Source organism: Thalia democratica, chromosome 3 (genome assembly GCF_965202585.1).
Source record: "Thalia democratica chromosome 3, ktThaDemo2.hap1.1, whole genome shotgun sequence".
Lineage (NCBI taxonomy): Eukaryota > Metazoa > Chordata > Thaliacea > Salpida > Salpidae > Thalia > Thalia democratica.
Genome location: NC_139167.1, coordinates 85,077,731 through 85,098,149, shown reverse-complemented (window position 1 = coordinate 85,098,149; position 20,419 = coordinate 85,077,731).

Genomic DNA, 20,419 nt, shown 5'->3' with positions numbered 1-20,419 from the left:
CCTGGAACTTGTGAAATTTTGAAAAAACCTTTAATTTTAAACAATTTTTACATGTTAAGTAGTAAAACCTTGATTCGACGCGAATAATCTATCAAATGTATAAATGTTTTTTGTCTTCAATAATTTTTAATTTTAAAATACCTTTAAAGTAGCTTCACAGCAATGTTGTTATACTGTTTAACACAGTTTTTTACGTTAACTGTTTTAACACAGTTCATATATAATCTATGTAAACACAAGGGTACACTTGTCTCAAAACTGTAGATTACGCTTGGGCTTTATGTAGCCCAACTAGCTCGTTTCTACTATTTCTTTATTTAGTTTACCACTATTGTTCTCATTTTTTATTGAACTTTTAAGTCGTTTTATAAGATTAATTTTGGTAGAATTTTTTCAAGGTAAGTAGTGTATTCTGTCTTAAGTACGTAAGGAATATCGATAAGGTTGTGTAATCATAACATCATGATAAATATTGGATAAGGTGCATCTTAACTAAATAATATATATGTATTTGGCAATTAACTCTTTTTATACTTTATTGCTGCGTTTAATTTAAACTAATATTAAAATTACAATAAATTAATAATACTTAATCATTACTTATTATCATTTTGTGCTGGTTTATATGATTATTTCTAGTTTTATGTCACAAACAACATATGTTTATCTATATATTTAAAAGATTAAATTGTTTCTTTTAAGTAATAATTACAGTTCAAATATACATCCCACTTAGATGCTTACTTAAAGTTTTTGTTTAGAGTTGTTTTTCAGCTGTATTTTATGTTGTGCCATTTAAGCCAAACTTTTGGTCTACAAGGTTGTGTATACCATACATAATATTTGCTAATGTCTTATCTAAGCATAAAGAATTAAATTCCCTAGTTCGTATTTTTTTAAAGCGCATCTACTTAATGTAAGTATTTTCTTGCTTAACATTACACTGTTCTTATTTCAAACAACAAAGGCATTTTACCTATGTAAAATGAATAATACAGGTACGCTTGGGCCTATATACGTAAAAGTGTGTGGTATTTGTTTCTCAGTTATTGTATTACTGATAATAAACACTTTATATCTTAATCTTTTTATTTAGATCATCAGTTTGGTTTCAATTGTCTAATTAAACACTCAATAAGTAGCTTATTATCACGAGTTCACCCTTTTATTAACTTATTTTTCTACATTAACTTTGTATATTTTATACTAATCACTTTGTTGATCAGTATTTCTTAAGTATACAATTAAGTATGCATTCAGTTTTAATCAATACCTTACTGCGCTCAAAAAAATTTATATTAAAATTACTTTCAATTTTTAATATTTGATCTCTAATTATAATCTTGTTGCGCTGTTTCATATGGTTATTTATGATTTTATGTCTTAAACAATAAACAGTCTGTTACAAATAAAATCGATTAAAATATAATGATTCTAAACCAAATACTGGCAAAGTTATAAAACTACGCCAATCAAGTAACTATTTCAATTTCGAGGTCGTATTTTGTTTTTTTGTCAATTTTTTTAGCTGTTTTAAGTGCCATTTAACTATATAAGATTGCATAAATAATGGTCTTATTTTCTGTCAACTTGTTTGCAAATTTTCTTAGTTTAACATGTTTTAAAGCCTGTCTACTTGGTTTAAACTTTTTTGAACATTAATTTTTTACTCTTTTTATTTTGGAATCTATATATTAATAAAGGTTAGAAAATGTGAGGTGAATTTATGTAGGCCTCATATTCTTTAGTTTTAATTTTATAGATTCAAAAGTATCTTTTACTCACGATTTATATATATTTTAGTTAGATACTTCATTGTTTTATTATGTTACTGTAAAATTATTTTAAGACTTATTTAAAAACTTTTCCAAGGGTTATCTTTAGTTAATAATGTTTGTAAATAAGTTTAGTTATTCATAACTTAATTTAAAGTGCTAGTACTTCTAATTTATAACTGAATTTGATGTGGTCGTAGGTTCAAGCCATAACTTGTAATAATTTTAACACATTTGTACCACAAAATTGTAGGTAGAAGATTTAATTCATTCAGTTAGAATTTAATCTTTTTTTTTTATATACCTTTCCATAAACAAGTATTTACGTCTTAATCTGTATGAAAAAGTTTGGCCTTTATCAAAATACTGTCTTTGTCCATAGTTTTTCATTTAATTTTGTTAAGATTTTAAATGAATTTTTCAATTATTATTATTACGTCATAATACAATAGTATCATTAAGTATAATCTTACTGTTTTTCTATTAACTAAAGTAGCAAATACATTGATATATAAAGTGTTTAATTGAAACGGAACTTACATAGTACAGACACAGCTAACACTAACTACTTATGCGTAACAAGTATTAGATAACACTTAACTTAATTTTTGTTTAAAGTGCTTTATACTTAATGGGCAAAGTAGAGCAACTTATATATTTGTATAAAAAGCTACTCTAGTTATTTATCCATAACAAATATTAGATAGTCTGTGATTAAATTAAACTGTTACAGTAACCTCTCGCATCTTTACGCACTCATGACGTTACGCACCCTCGTTTAGTTACGCATTTGAAAATTCTTAAAAATTCAATAGAGATAAAAATTTTAATTAATTTAATGTTATTACCTTTATTGTATGTTTTTGATTTAAAATGTGTTTTTAAATGCTAACTCACCTCTCTATGTCTTTAGAATTTGTTAACTTATGTTCCTTGACTTTGTGATAAACATTTAGTATATCAGAAATTTTGTTAACATTAAGAGATTAAATTAAAATTTGAAAAGAAATATGACTGTGTTAAATAATGAAATAATGAGAGTTTAAAACACAAATAAATAATACAGCACTAATGACCTATATATGAATAAAGGCCATTTTCTAATTCTAAACAAATGCCTTGTTATAATTTGTATTTGCTAAGTAGAACAGAATATAAATGTTAAGTATCAAATAAGTCACATATAAATAAAGATTAAGATAAAATCTACTTATTACTAAAATTAGTAACATTATTTTACTAGTATTGTTATTTTATATAATTTTTAGTCCTTTTTTCTAGTATATGTTTAGTTTTATCTTTTGTTTTCTTATTTATAAATAAAGTAAACAAGTTGTTAAAAGTAAAAAAGTCCTCAGTCTGCTTATAACTAGAGCAATATCAAAAAACAGCCATTATATTTGCTACCTCTCGTATCTTTAACCACTTTTTCTGTGGACAAAATGTGCGTAAATAAGCGAGAGGTTACTGTACTTATAAATATATACGATAGTCAACCTCAATCATACAATTTTATAAGCACAACTATATAGTTTTTATTGCTATCTTAAAACGAAGACCATCAGTTTAGTCTTAATTATCAAATTAAAAACTCAATTTCTTATTAATGATCCATTAGTTCACCTTTTTTTTTATATTACAGCAGTTTTTAGTAAACAATCAATTATATACAATGATTTTATAGTTTTAAGTATACTTATATTATCTTAATTCCTTGAACTTTTCAATTTTTATTTTACCATATTGTTGCGTCATAATCCGGTGTTCTCATTTTTTAATTTAATATGTTTCTACAACCTTTTTAAAATACATGCAAGTTATATTCATGAACTATCTTAAAAAGCAAATAACTTCACACTTCCGAGATTCCTTTGATCAACCTTTGTGTATATTCTTATTTCTAAAGTATTAGTCCGTTCACACAACTTGTACAACCCGTTTAAAGTAGGTAAAAGCCTTAAACTTAAGCTACATCATGTTGCTCAAAATACTTACTTAATTTTACAATAAAGTTAGTTTCAAGATTAAAATTGCTTTCCGACCTAAGTACTAACTAATTTGTTGATTAGATTGATCTTACTAGTGAACTATACAAACACAGTTGTGCTAAAATTTATGATAAATTACAATAAACATGCACAAGGTGAACTTATATTTAAATTATAATCTGATAAGCTAAGATTTTATAGTTTATACTTACTGGTATTCTTATTTCTAAGACTACTCTAAATTTAAAATTAGTGCGTACAAGCTAAAATATGGTCATGTTACCGTAGTTTAATTACATTTCTTTTTTTTTCGCTTTTAAATTTTGACTTGAAGTTATTTTCATTAGACAAGTATTGGTTTTGAAGTGGACAAAAATGTTTACCAAAAGTTTTGTCCTTAAAGTAGAAAGTATTAGCTTTTACTGTTATTAAATTAAGCATATTTTAAGTGATACTCTCTTTGCTAACTAAAAAGTATGTTTAACTTATAACTTATTTTATCTTTCTCTCAAAACAATTAGAATTAAGTCCAATGTATGGTAATTCCAGTCAATTTTGACCACCATCCAATATCAAAGCATATATATTTCTAAACAATTAATCTATTTAAAAATATAGATTTCCTTTAAATGAAAAAAAATAAAATATCGACCTTCAATCGACCGGTAGCATGATTTACAAAGTTAAAACGTTAAGTGAAATCGTGTATGTTTTATAGCTAGTATTGTTTTAATACTCTTTTGTTTATATATCACGCACTTTTCTTCATTTAAATATATATTACTTAGACGCTTAAAATTTTAAACAGTTTGAAAAAACCTTTTTTATGGTATTTCTTGAACTAGTCGAGTTTGATCATATTTTAACTTTAAAAGCTATGTATTTGTGTTTTAGAAAATCATGATTTAATTTGATTGATTGTATACCAAAACTGTTAGAGATATCCATGCATAATAATTATCATATACTACAAAGATTTATTTTACTCTTTAAGTTGTATGAAGATAACAGATTTAAATTGCTCATGAGCCACTTGTTTTAAATACTTCTGCAAAATATTTACGTCTTAATTTGTCCACATAATTTTAGAGAATTTTACAAATCAGTTGCATTAATCGTACAAGTGCGACTTGATTTTAACACATGCAACTTATACATAAAACAATTTGTTCTAAATTTGTCCACATAAAGGTAGGGAATTTAAAAAATCATTTACTTCAATTGTAAAAACTTTTATTTTTCTGCTATTTCCAACATTAAACCCTTTAATTTTATATATTTTTTTACCATATTGTTGCGTCATAATGAGGTAGTCTCTTTTTTTTAATTCATCAGGTTTTTGCTACTTATGTAAAATACGAGCAAGTTATATTTATAGGCTATCTTTTAAAGCAAATAACTTTCTAATAAATAGTGGATGAATAACAACAAGTTTTACTAGTTTTTTCATGTATAATTTCTTACTCATCCTTTATTCTTGTTTACTTGTACTTAACACTTTGTACTCAACCTTTGTGCATATTCTAAAGTATTAGTCCATTTACACAACTTGCTTAATGCCTCAATTTTTTTTGTGTTTTAGTCTGTTGTAGTTGCCTTGTTTTTTACTTAATGGTTTGTATGCTTGCAGGGACCACTTACATATGCATAACAAGTAATGAATAACATGTTTTTTAATAATATACTTGTATTTAAGCATGTATGGTAATCAGCTAGTAATATTTTATTGCCTGGTCTCGTTTGATTTAGTTCAAACGAGAGAAACACTGTTTTGTTAATAAAATTTAAAATATTGAATTGATTATTCTCCTTATTATTAAGTCAAAAACTTTCATTGTGATCTAGAAAGTAAAAAGTACACAACACTTTATTGATACTAATAACTACTTTTTATGTTTATTGTATGTTGAAAACTTACATCATTCAGGGTTGCCAAAAAACCTGGAACTTGTGAAATTTTGAAAAAACCTTGAATTTTAAACAATTTTTACATGTTAAGTAGTAAAACCTTGATTCAACGCGAATAATCTATCAAATGTATAAATGTTTTTTGTCTTCATTATTTTTTTAACTTAAAATACCTTTAAAGTAGCTTCACAGTAATGTTGTTATAATGTTTAACACAGTTTTTTTACCTTAAACTTAAAGTTAACTTTAAATTAAAAATAGCACAATAAACGTGTAATTTGAAAAACCTAGAAGAAATCCCGTGGCAACCCTGATCATCAGTCTTGATTTTATTGAATTAATTTTGATATCAAACAATCATTGTTGTTTGTTTTCCTACTATTTATTTTGATAGAGCAGTGTTTCTTACTTAAACAGTTTTATTCATGTAATACTAAACTTAAATTAAACAAATATTCAAACTACAACCAACTCTTATGATTTTATCCTTAATTATCATCTTGTTGCGCTAGTTTATACTGTTGTATTTATTGCATTAAAAAATACTTATTTCACTCGAAATTCAATGAGATTTAAGGTAAAGTTACCATTTTTTAAGTATGTAAATTTTTGAATTGAATCCAAAAATCTGTAAATTTTTTCAACTAGATATGTGACAACCCTGTATATATTTACACTATAAAACTGTCTCTACCTAAACTTAAAAATGGCGAATTGATAAACTGGTTACCAGCTTTAAATAATTTTTTCAACAGAACACAGTTACGCCAATTAAGTAACTGTTTTATTTTTGAGGTTTTGTTTATAATTTTTTTAAATAGATTTTGTAGTACGTTTAAGCAAAGTTTTTTTGTATACAAGAATGAGCATATCGTACATACTTGTCTTGTCTAAATGATATTTTTGCTTATAAGCACTTAGTATCCTCAAACTCGTATGTTTGTAATGCGTGTACATTTGATTTAAAGATCTTATAAGTCTATAAACCGAAAATATAATTTTTTCTCTTAGATATATACTCTATGTAAACACAAGGGTACACTTGTCTCAAAACTGTAGATTACGCTTGGGCTTTATGTAGCCCAACTAGCTGGTTTCTACTATTTGTTTAGTTAGTTTTCTACTATTTGATTAAGCATTTTCTTTTAAGCAAAAATAATTTTCAATCAAGTTCAAATTTCTCATAATAAACGTCTTAGTTTGTCCACATAAAATTGTTTTCATTGTTCAAGTAACGAAATATCTTTTTTTATCCATTTAGTTTAGGTGCTTTAGTTCAAATTTATTTAGTCTTATTACACACTATTATTACGTCCTCATATAGTCTCATTAAGTATGGTATTTTTCTCTAAATTTTAATAACATATGCTTTAAAGTGTCAAGATGTATTGATGAAGAGCTTCTTTTAATGTTTTATCATTCACGTTCTAGTTTTTTTTCTTAGTTATTGCATTGTTATTCGTTTGTTAATTATTACACTTATTTTTGTTTATTATTAATGATCTGTAGAACTACTTGGTCGGTTTGATTTTGGATGCAATTAAACGTTAGATTATTAGAAATCTATGCATGTGTTTATACTTGATTTAAGTGAAGCAGTTGTTTACGGATTTAAGACTGTTTTCCTTTAGTTTCACTTCATAACTACAAATAATCCTGCTTCGAAATATCCTATTTACTCTACATATAATTTTACTAAAAAAGTCTGTTTATTACCTACATAAAATTCAATTGAATCCCTAAATCTAGTTTTTAAATGTCTGCAACATACTTGTTTAAACGAATTGCTTACCTTACAAATTATTCACTAGAGGATTTTAGTTTTAAATGAACCAACTTTTAATAAGCATTCAGCGTTGAATTGACAATGGTATTACGGCAACTCTAGTTCGTAAATTTGCCCTACTTTTGTCGATCTTTACGTTATTCAATTATTTCAATTTAAATAAATATTGGTTTAGCATAGAGCTTTGAATTAAGATTCAGTCTTATTCGTGATTAAATATATTTACTCTCAACAAGATTAAAATTAGATCTAATTTCACATTTTTAGTTGGTATAACATTGTTTTTTTAGTATTATTGTGATGTTAACTAAAATTTTCTTTCTATGGTTTCTCTTTAACCAATCTAATATATACATCTATATATTTTGTTTTATTCTCCTATTATTTTCAGAACATACTGATTTTTATTATACTTTTATATTGATTTATACTATTAAATATTTATATTGATTTTTACATTATGATTTTTAAATTTGCTCTTAGTGTTTTATCATTAACTGTCATCTTGTCGCGCTGGTTTATATAACTATTTCCAGATTTATTCTTTAAACAACATTACAGATAACAAACTTACAGATAATAATTACAGCTCGAATATACTTCTTAAATAAAAGCTATGTTAGTTTCACGGCCTGTAAAAAGTCTTCTACCTCCAAACATTATATGTGTCTCTAAATTTAAAAATTAAACAACACCCAACTTAACTTATGTTTTTATTATAATCAAGGCCAGTTCAAAAATCATTTTAATTTTAGGGTCTCGGTTAGTTATTGTTTACAGTAATTTTGTTAACTCCATATAGAGCCAAGTTTTTTTTTGTATTTCATACATAATGGTCTTGTCTAAGTTGTATTTTTGGAAAATTTTCAATAAAGTTGAAAAACATTAAAAAAAAGTACTGTATTTTGAGTCTTATGAAATCTAAACTATTTGTTTTAACAATGCCTAAATATTTCATACATGTTTCAATAACTAAAACAGTTAACTAAATTTTTAACTTATTGCCCATCTTTTCTTAACGATTCTGATCATTTATACTTCTTCTCCATATATCACCAATATAAAACTCAATGAAATAAGGCAAACTAATTCACATTTCAAATGTCTGCGAGTTTTCCGAATTTAAGTACTTCGTTGTAGCATTCATTGTACTCAATGTAGTTTTTTCTAATGTTATGGGATCGTTTTCCATTAGATAAGTATTGGCTTAAAGTTCAACAAAACTCGAAATTAGTTGAAAAATGTGTTTTACTAATGATTTTTTTCTTTTCTCTTAACAAAATTACATCATATTTTTGTTAATAATTTATTAATGTCACTGTAGAATTTTTTTAAATCGTAAAAGTGTAAAAACATGTTTGTATGGCTTTTTATGAAATTATTCTAATGTTAATTTATAAGTCTAATTTGTTATTATGCTTCAAATTTCTTATTTCATAAATTAATTATACTTTAATAAACTAAAGTTAGATCCAGTTGTTAACACTTCATTGTTTTTTTGTTATTACAGTAAAGTTATTTTAAGGTTTACTTAAAAATAAATCTATGTGTTCTTTTTACTAAATGTTATTTGTGTATAAGTCTATTTTGTTGTTATATTATGTTTTTCTGTTTAGTTCTATTTCTTGCCCAATAAGTAAAGACTGAATATAGTTGTATATATTTATATTTAAAGTGTACTTTGCATGTTTTGGAAATCTTATAGGGTCGTTGAAGGTAGGATATTTATTTATAAGTGAATAAAACTCTTGGATTAACTAAAATATATGTTTCAGTCTTAACGACACTCGGTTGTATCCAGTTTCGTAGTGTTAGGTAGCTTATGATTTCTTATGACTGTCAAGTTATTTTATTTTTTGTTAAACCTGAACTTTGAGCGTTTGTTATTGAGAGTTAATGCTGTTTCGTATTTAATTCTACTAACAGCCCAAAACTAAGCAGAATTTTTTTTAACAGATAGGTTTAAACTAAAAGTAAAGCTAAATGTTTTATAGTATATATCCATGGTGTTCTACTATGAATGATGCAGTTTTATAGTAGACAACCTTGGTATTATTCTATAAGTAACACAACAGTTTTGCATTGTAGTTTAGTTTATCAGTATTTATTGTAATTCAAATAGTTAAACTATTTTATTTATTTAAATAGTATTTATGGTACTAAGTCTCATAAGTATCAAATAAAATTTTTGTTTACTATTTAACTATTTTGTAGACTGTTTGTTTATAAAAGTCAGCTAAAAGTTGTTCATGTCACTATTTCAGTTTAATTTCAATTAGGCATACTTCGTGTTATTTGTTTTCCTTAAAATTTATAAACAACCACATGGATTTATTTAAGAATAAAAGCAAAGTTTCAACGATTCAACAGTTTTAAATAGTTGTTGTAATTAAATTTGTTATAATCATTCTTTTGTAATCGACTTTAGATACTATTTTTTTAAGTACGATAATATGTCGTATAAGTAGCAAATGATAAGAAAAAAGTTAATAACTAAAGTAACTGCTTTTACAATTAAATCGTCTATTTTTTAAAATTTAAGTACACCTATAATACTCCTCTTAATTGTTCTTAATTTTCAAAAGGTTAAGAGTCATTTTTGAGTTTTAAACTCAAACTAAAGTTTTATAAGTTTTATATATTTAAGCTAACAATAACTTTAGCTGTAAAAAGCTAAAATTACGGATAATCAAAAATAGATTGACTTAAGTTAATAGTTTATCAATGATAACAGAATACTTTATGTTCGTTTAATAGACTGACCCTGTTTTCAATTTATTTCAATTCTTATTCTAAATCAATATTTTTTGATAATTATATAAGTTTTCAATAATATAAGTGTTTAAGGTCTAATTGAAATTATTTAAAGATAGGCCTCACATTAAACTATTGAATAAATTTAATTAAGTATATTAAGTATAACAAAAATAGTAAGCTATACATACAAACTATACTAAGTACTGTTTATTGTAAATTGAGGTTATTGAAACCTGTGGTAAACAACAAAAAAGAACGTACTCTTTTAATTATTTTGGTACTTATCTAAGTACAAAGTAGTTATATAGTCTTATAACAGGGGTCAGCAGCCATATGTAACTCGCGGGCCTAGGAAAAGTTGCTACCGGACCGCATTACTTAGAAACAAACATTTGATGGCCGCATCTATTTAAAAAAAAATCTGGTATTAGTAGAAAAATATTATTAAAGATAATTGAGCAATTAAAGATAATTAATATGATAAATTGAGCAATATTAAAGCATATATAAAGAAATAAGAGCCTAATTGTAAGTTTTTACTTCAAAATATAGTTTTTTTTAAATATATTTTGGTTGGAAAGGAGCTCGCGGGCCGCATATTTTGACTTTTAGGGCCGCAGTTTGCCGACCCTTGTCTTATAAAATTATCTTATAGCTTAATGGATATTAAACTTAGTATTCTCAAGTGTTTAATTTTTTAGATCACGTCCTCAAAAATCGTTATTACTTTATTGATATCTTTATCTTATTTCATTTATAATAGCAGTTTAGACTTATACTTATAAATTTTTACTTGAACTTTTAGAACTTCAGATACCTACTTTCATATGATTCAATAGTATTAGCTTAGAAATACATAGTTCAAAAATGTATTGAAACTTAAAATAAGTAAAATTTTACTCAATTTAACTTTTTTAATATTTTATATAGTATATTTTTTCCATTCATTCAAAGGAGCAATGGCGTAGGGGTGAGTGTCGGCACACGTGCAGCGAACAACCTGAGCTCAAGTCCGCGCAGTGGCTTGTTACTCTATATAGAGATTCACTTTTTTTTTTAATTGATATTCTATTAGCTATTATAAAAATGAGGTTATAAGCAATACAATAGTTTTGTTATAATGATTTAAGATTATGTAAGTGTAAACAAATATTGTAGTTTAACAAACTATACCGAATTAAACCCGTGATCTCGGAGTATATCCAGTATATTGACTTGCTTATTTTCTTTAGGCATTTGTCTTAGCTGAGCTGGCTTATACGAATGATTATAATTAAAACAAAATATTATTATCAAACTATAAAAATTCATCTAATAGCAGTCAAACGGTCTAAATAAACACTTATTTTACCTAAAAATAGAATCTAAAGCTCAAGGTAGTAGTGAAAAAAAAAGTTTTAATTTTAAAAGTAAACAACATGCATATTAATATTAAGACACTTTATAAAAAATTAAAAAATATTACATAGACAACCTTTTTTATTTCATAATATTGTATACTTATTTGTCTATTAGTTTGGTGTTTATAATATCCCAGCGCATGTAACCCTTTAGTTTTTAACAAAAAACTCTGTTACAAATTTGTTTTACTTTCAATATTAATTTGAGCATTGAACTAGCATATTAGCGTGAACACATCTCTAATGTTGTACTTCTAACATTAAAATTATAAGTATAAGTAATATTTTAAAAACTGAAAGTCCTCCGATTAAATGGACACGCTTCGTTCTGACCCAAGCACAGTTTCCAACTTTATACTCCTTTCTCATAAGAATATATATTTCAAATCAAGTTAACCGACAAGTAGTGATGGCCGAGTGGTCAAGGTGGTGGAATGGAAATCCAGACTTTGCGCGTTCGAACCTGACATGTCCCAGTTTTTTTTTGTGTTTCTAACCTGTCAGTTCAAAATTATTTGCAAGATGCTCTACTATGTTTATGTATGTTTTGAAAATTTTAAAATAATGGTTTAATGGTTATTTATAATAAACAAAATAAAAAACTAGTAACATCTAAACGTGCCTTTTAGGCTAGTTGTTTACTTTTGAAGTTTTTGTTTTATATTTTATTGTTTTTACTTTAATTTACAAGTTATATTTAAATTAAATAAAATTAACCTTTTTATGGTGTTCAGTTTTTTTTTCCCAAAGTAACATGTTCACTCTTCTTTCTTTGCAAAAAACTTAAGTTTTGTATATATCTATAGTCAGCCTATAGTCAGAAAGAAATAGTGTTAAAATTTTCACGAGTTTAACAATTCCTTGTTTTCTTTTAAAAATCTTTATTAATAATTAAACATCTAATTAAGAACCCTTTTGAGAAAAAAACTAGAGATTTATTTTGAATTTGTAACTGTTTAACTTGTTTATAACAAGACAAATTAAGTTAACAAATAAAAAGTTTTTTTGAAACTAATACTTAATAAATAGACAACATTTTGATTTTGTGCGTAGTTGAGTTTAATTAGTACAAGTATTGCTTCGAATATATGTTTATATTTTAATGTAGAGATTTAAGACGACATTTGCTACTTTTAAAATATCTGAGTTTTGTTATTTGTAAAATAAAACCAAAATTTTTAGAGTACATACTTCCCTTGAGGAGCACTTTAAAATTTTGTTCAAAGTGCGTTTTCAAGGGGAATACTTCTCTGTATAGTAAATTTTGTTTGATAAAATAGAATTTGAACGACTGGAAAATATCTAACACAATTTAAGTAAATACAATAAGTACTAAAAATAGTAAAACTATAAAACTAGCTAAAAAAAATTGAATAAATGTTAATATACTGTAACCTGATTTAAATCAAATAAAACTAGATCAATATTTTTTTTTAAATCTAGCCAGTATTTGTTTATTAAAGAAATATACTACCTACAGTTATCATAAAAAGCTACTTTCGAATAAATTTTTCATTGCGTTGCTGTTGACTGCCGTAAAACTCAATGAAAGCTAATTATCAGTATTAAGATCCTTGAACAGCTCAATAGTTTCCTGGTCGTATATATTTTGTTCGTCAAGTTAAAGTTATTACTTTATTGATAGCAGAATTTTATTTCATTTGTAACAGCAGTTTAGACTTATATTTTTTAGTTTTTACTTAAGCTATTAGAACTTTAAATACATACTTTCATATGATTCATTAATGTTAGCTTAGAAATACATAGTTTAAAAATATTATTGAAACTTAGAATAAGGTAAAATTTAATTCAAGTAACTTATTTAGTATTTTATGTAGTATAAATATTCGACCTATCAAAGGAGCAATGGTGTAGAGGTGAGTGTCGGCGCACGGCAAGTGACAGACCTGAGTTCAAGCCTGCGCAGTGGCATGTTATTTTTAATAGAGATTTACCGTTTTTTTAATTAATAATCTGTTAGCTATGCAATAAAATAGTTTTGTTATTTATAATACTTATAATTTAAGATTATGTAAATGTAAACAAATATTGTAGTTTTACAAATTATACCGAATTAAACTCGTGATTTTGGAGTATGTCCAGTGTATTTACTTGCTTATTTCCTTTAGGCATTTGTCTTAACTTAGCTGGCTTATACGGATGATTACAATTAAAACATAATATTATCATTAAACTATAAAACTTCATCTAAGAGAAATCAAACGGTCTAAATCAATATTTGTTTTACCTAAAAATAGAATCTAAAGCTAAGGTAGAACTGAAAAAGTAAGTTTACATTTTTAAAAGTAAAAAACATGCATATTAATACTAAGATACTTTATAAAAATTACAAAAATATTTCATAGATAACCTTCTTTATTTTATAGTACTGTATACTTATTTGTCTATTAGTTTGGTGTTAAAAATATCCCAGTGCATGTAACCCTTTTATTTAAAAAAAAAAACTCTGTTACAAATTTGTTTTTACTTTCAATGTCAATTTGAACATTAAACTAACATATCAGCGTGAACAAATCTCTAATGTTACATCTCTAACATTAAAATTATAGTATAAATAATACTTTAAAAACAGAAAGTCCTCCGATTAAATGGACACGCTTCGTTCTGACCCAAGCACAGTTTCCAATTTTATACTCCTTTCTCATAAGAATATATATTTCAAATCAAGTTAACCGACAAGTAGTGATGGCCGAGTGGTAGAACTTAACAATAGAAGCTTAACAATAAAATAATACTTAACAATAGAAGTCATACTAATGATCCGTTCAGACATAAATTCCACTCAACTGAACTAATGAATTAATTCAGTCATAAGAACAAATTTTATAAACTAAAAACAAACCAACTATAAAGCACAGCATGTCATATCGGCACGCGTTTGTATTGAATGGTTTACACATTTATTTTTTCATGGTTGCTAATTCAAAATACTTATTCATCAAAGTGATTTAAATATTTAACAGAGGGTTACTGTAGGCCAGCAAGCTTTTACCTTTTTTTTTTCAATGTAAAAAACTAAAATGCTGCTAACCAATTATTTGCTTGTAATTCTAGCTTTAATGAGTTTAATTTTTAATTAAAAAATCAAATTTTAGTTTCATGATTAGAACATAGGTACTGTAAAAAAACGAGTTGTTATATAAGTCTTAAAAGAAAATTTGTACAACCAAGTCTAGTACAATATTACTAAATCTTTATTATTTTTTCTTGATTACAACTTATTAATTTCGATAAATTTTCTAATCATATACTTACTATAAGCTATTTTGTATTTTATTTGATTTAGTTTTAAATAGTCAACTTAGTTACGAACGATAGCTTCAAGTTTGTATAAATTGAAATAAGTTTGGACACCTCAATATGTTTTTGAAAATCTAAAAAACGATCTAGTATCTGTTTGAAGAGGTATTTAAATTTAAGAAATTAAAATAACTAAGCCTCATCAGCTAAGAAGTTTCAGTCAAATATATTATTCTACGACTTCTTTAATCTGCTTAAATTGTTCTTTAATTAAGTAAGCAATTATTCAGTTACAGCCACTATTACTGAGAAGAAACACAAAACAGTTTTATACAGGAATAGATTACAAAAAATTTATCATTCATTTAATTTAAAAAAATATAATTTTGAGAAACTTATCGCGCAAACTAATTAGACACTGATTTATTTTTTTGTTTTAAATGAAATGTTTTATTTTTGGTTAGTAAAAATCAACGTGGTAAAAACTTTCAAGCACAAGTTCTTTTAAACTTTATAGTTTTTAGATTATAAATATACATGTATACATCATTTTGGTATGTGATAAACAAAAAAAATTTGTTTATTATTAGCCTGGGAAAAAAAAAATCATATGATTAAATTACTCATGACTATTTACAATATTTTGAGTGGAAACTAGTTTTAATGATTTTATATTTCATCAGGAGTACTAAGGAGAATAGTTTTGTGTTCTTGTTTATTTAAGGATTGTAGTGAATAAAATAAGCACTAAATTATATTACATAGTCAATTTTTATATATATCTTTTATTTGAAAGAAAAGTTTAAAAAAGATTTTGTCTCACTATTTTTGTAATTTGAAGCAGCTGAATTTTTGTAAAAATGTTTTATAAAGAAAATAATTAGATACTGTTGAGTGTTTTTTAAACTCGTGATATTGTGTTTAGTTTTTGTAGTTTCGTTAGACAAATTCTTTTCTTTAATATCTCTTCTGTTCTGTGTACGTAATTATTAAATCAAAAATTATTCAAAGTATACAAAACAGGTTCTACTTTAAATATTTACAGGTTTATTTAATGATAGTAAATAAATTATTACTACACAGTTGTAGATAAAAATATTCAGTTTAAATAAATAAAACAATTCCTTTTAGTCTTTGTAAGTTTATATCAAAGAGACTTAACTATCAAGTTTGAATCATTTTAATATTGACAGTTTTATTACAAATGTAGTTTAAAAGTATGAAACAAACTCTAAACAAAACGCAAACTTTAAACTGTTAAAGCTAAAAATTATTAAAGTGTTTTAAGACTAGGAGCTAAAATGTCAAACTGACTTCATGCAAGTAAAAATTGTAAGTTTGAGTAATCATATAAACTATTAAAAGTTTAATTTTTTTTTTAAATGGTATAAGTTTTTGTTTTGACTTATGATATCAGGTTTAATAAAAATTGACACTCTATTTATAATAATTTCTTAAACTTGCTATTACAATGAATTACTTAAATTTTTATACTTTTTAGAAGTTTAAATTAGCGAATTTTAGAAAACATAGTAAAAAAAAACAAACAGTAATCAGAGAAATAAATTTATTTTTACACTAACAATAAATAAACGTAAATATGAAAGAAAGCGACTCTAAAACATCTATTGAGAAAGTGTTAACATTTTTTAGCAAGCTGTGTATGTTAAACTATCAAAAAATAAGTTAAAACTGAAGAACTAAATATGTATCTATTAAAGTAACAAGTTTTACAGTATATTGTATATGTTTCAAGTTTTTTAGTATTTATCTGTAAATATAAGCAGGCTATTCTTGATTTACTATTCTATAAGATATCCTAAAAACCAGGATCTTTATTTTATGGCTTCTGCAATGGACCGTCCTGAATTATTTCTACGGTTAGTAGATCTGAAAACAAAACAAATAGTTATATAAATTATTTTTATTATTTAAGTTTAAAGATTTAATGTTTAAAACTTTTGTGTGGAAAGGCAAAATTTTCGATACTGAATGCGTTAAAATAATAAATTTTCTTAAAATTTTTTTTACTTTTTTTAAGAATTAGTTAGTCCGAATAACCAAAACTATAAATTTAAATTCTACTTCACATTTTCACAATAAAGAAGGATAGTTAGTATTTTACTGTAATGAACAGTTAAGTTACATACCGCCATTGATATTAGCATCATTTGTTTCATGTAGGGAGGAGAAGGTGTAATGCTCATGTTAGACTATTGTTAACAAAGTCAATATTGGCAGAAGTATTTATAAAAAAGAGTCGAAAAAGTTTTTGTTTAATAATTTTGTTTAACTTAAATTATAATTAAAAAATAATAATTGATTTTTTATTGATCTTAAATTTATTTTATAAATTTTTATTAAAAATGCTCAAAAAATGTTATAAAATGTATAGTGTAAGGTTCAAGGACTTAAAAGTCTCTGTCTAACCAATCTAATGACCATAGTTGTGAACGTCCACATTTTTCCTTCTTTTACTTATATACAATATAAAAGTTCATTATACTGACCTGATGATTTTACAAAAACCTTTACAGGCTTTACATCTTGCTGTTTATTTTCAAACGTCTGCGGGCCACCGTAAGTGAAATAATCTTCCTCATTACTAAGACGACTGTAACTGTTATGTTTATAGTTATAGTATTGTTGTGAATTTCGGTGATATTGTTTTATCTCTTCTTCTTTCTCCTCCGGTTCTTCTACTGTTTATATTTTGTTGGGACAACTATGTTAACTTAATAATACAAACGATAAAAGAAATGCTATTTAGTCTGTAACGTTTAATTAAGTGCAATCATAAAACAAGTGCAAATTTAAAAAAATTAAAACAGAGTTTATACTTGTTTTTAAAATCTGATGAATATAAATCTAGACTAATGTAGTAATAAAACTTACTTTACATAAATAAAATATTTATAAATTTAATTTTTAACGTAAAATATGAGTTAATTGCTACACGGCTTTAATACTAACCGCCACTATTATTATCAAAAAACAAAGGTTCTTGAAGTAATGGTGTTGTTTCTTTCAATGATCTTTCTCTTTTTACAATCTTCTTTAAGTTTCTCCTCTGAATTTCGTCCAGCTCAAATTTTATACCAAGTTTCTTCTTACTTGACTCAATAACCTAATTAATTAAACTTTTAATTATAAAAAATACCTACTTTTACAGCAAATCGTCAAACAAAAACTAAGACTGAAAGTTGATAAATTAGTTTAAGAAAAACTTGTAAAAAGTTAATATAATTATTATAATTTATTGATTAATTAAAAAAACGCTTAATATGTTTGGTCCTAGGACCTGGTGCACGAAAAACCTTATCAGGTTGCACACCACAGATACCTTTTAACCTCTTGTCCAGGACAAATTAGCTTCAATTTAAGTAAGTATCGGTTATAATAAACTTTATACTTTTGATATTAAATGTTAAACTACTACTACTACTTCTGTTTGAAATTATTTTAATGTTATCAAGAATGTGTTTACTATATAATTTGTCTATATATGGCTACAAAATAGTTTAAATGCTTTTACAGTTTACAGTAACCTTATCTGGACGGTCCTTGGTTTGTAGAGATTCAATTTTAACGAGAGCTCTCAATCTTTTCAACTCTACTTCTTTAGGATTGCTTTTATGGATATGACCATTTGTTCTTTTAACAACCTGTTATAAACATTTAAAATTTATTTAGTTGAATATATATAGAGGTGTGCAACTAAATATGTTGATTCCAACCCGGTTTCGGTGACAAAAAATATCTATAAAAAGAAAAATATTTATTCTGAGTAAGAAAACGAAATCCAAGACAGAAAATACTGTGCTTAAAGGAATAGATTTGAGGTAATGTTGAATTAATTTGTATTCTAAAGAAATATTTATGTATTGTTGACATTATGTTTTCAATTGTTTTTAATACGTCGTAACTTTCCTATTATGTACAATAATGAATTATATAACACAATAATAATTATCAATATATGGTGATAAATAAAATATTTAAAAAAAATAACTTTAGGGTTTCGCACTTTGAATTATAAACAGTAAAGAATATAAACTAAGGGTGGGAAACTTTGCTAGTTGACCGAAAAAAACATTTTGAACTTATTTTAAAATCTTTTTGTGGAAAAGAATTTTGAAAGTTCGGGTTATGATCAAATTAGTTAAAGTAAAATTTCATAGAAATATTCTTTCTAAACACTATCCTATTATGTAATAATAACAAGTTGAGAAAACATTTCATTACCCTTTTACTAAAAAGCTTAATTCTAATGTATTTTCCCATTTTTTTAAACTAAATCGCAAGCTGGAGATTTCTGTCAGTGGCAGGACGAAACATTTTGGCTGTACGTTACGGAGCCCCTACTAGAAATAAATCTCAAAAAAAATAAACATAAACAAGGTAATAAACAGTTTAATTTACCCACTTATATAAACAGTTATAAATTATTCAAAAGTATTAAATAATATTTTCTACCAACTACAAAAATTTATCAATTTAAATTAACAGTTATTAATGTAATCAAGTCATAATGTTTTACATAAAAATAGCATTAACCTCGTTAGTTCGCACATCGGTGTGAATTCTGGCTTTGCATCCGCCACCTCGCTTGTCGCACCTCCAAATTTTTGACGTCATCTTCTTGTTGTGCTCGTAGAAGTTGAACGTGTGGCCCCTGTCGACAAACTTTGCCGGTGGATTTTTGCGCGTTGGACTTCTTGTTCTTACTTTTCTTGCTTTTTTTACTTTACTTTCGATGTTTTTAGGAACCCACTGGTTTCCAACTTGAAATTAATAATAAAATTAACAATATTTAATCAAACACTTTTACAATGCTTAGGAGTAAATGATTTTAATTAGATGTTTAAATTAGACTAAGTTTTAGCATCGTGTGCACAGTATCTAAAGAACAAATAATAATCTAATATCTATATGTTATGCAATAAACTCCTTGTTAAGTTCAAAGTTAACTACCGTTTTGAAGACTTTTTTGATATTTTACAGGTAACTAATATCGAATGTAAGTTTGTTTAAAGTTTTTAAGAATTTTTAATGGTGTTTTACTATTATTAACTGAAAATTTAGGGTCGTAAATAACTTTAACATAAACAGAATTGTATATTAGTTTAAAAATGTTAATTACCTGACGGGCCAGAGTTTGAACTCATCTGTTGCACACTTGTACTATAGAAAGATAGAAAAGACATCAATTCCTGCTCTGGCATTGCCAGTAAATCACGACAACTAAAGTTATCAAATTGGCTGCCAAGCGTTTCTGCTTCAGAAACTGAATAAAAATAAATAGATTGAGTTAAAAAGTAGAAAAAAAACTTTGAGTATAAAACATTAAAAAATACTTAATACTTACTTATTTACTCATTAAAATTTGTCAAAACTCTTTTAAATGTTATTGTTTAGATACAAGTTTGGGTTGTAATTCACAATAAGTTTCTTATATATATATTCAAATGTAATTATTTCATATAAACTATATATACCTAATTGATCAAAGTATGAATTCATCTGATGCACAGTTGTATTAAG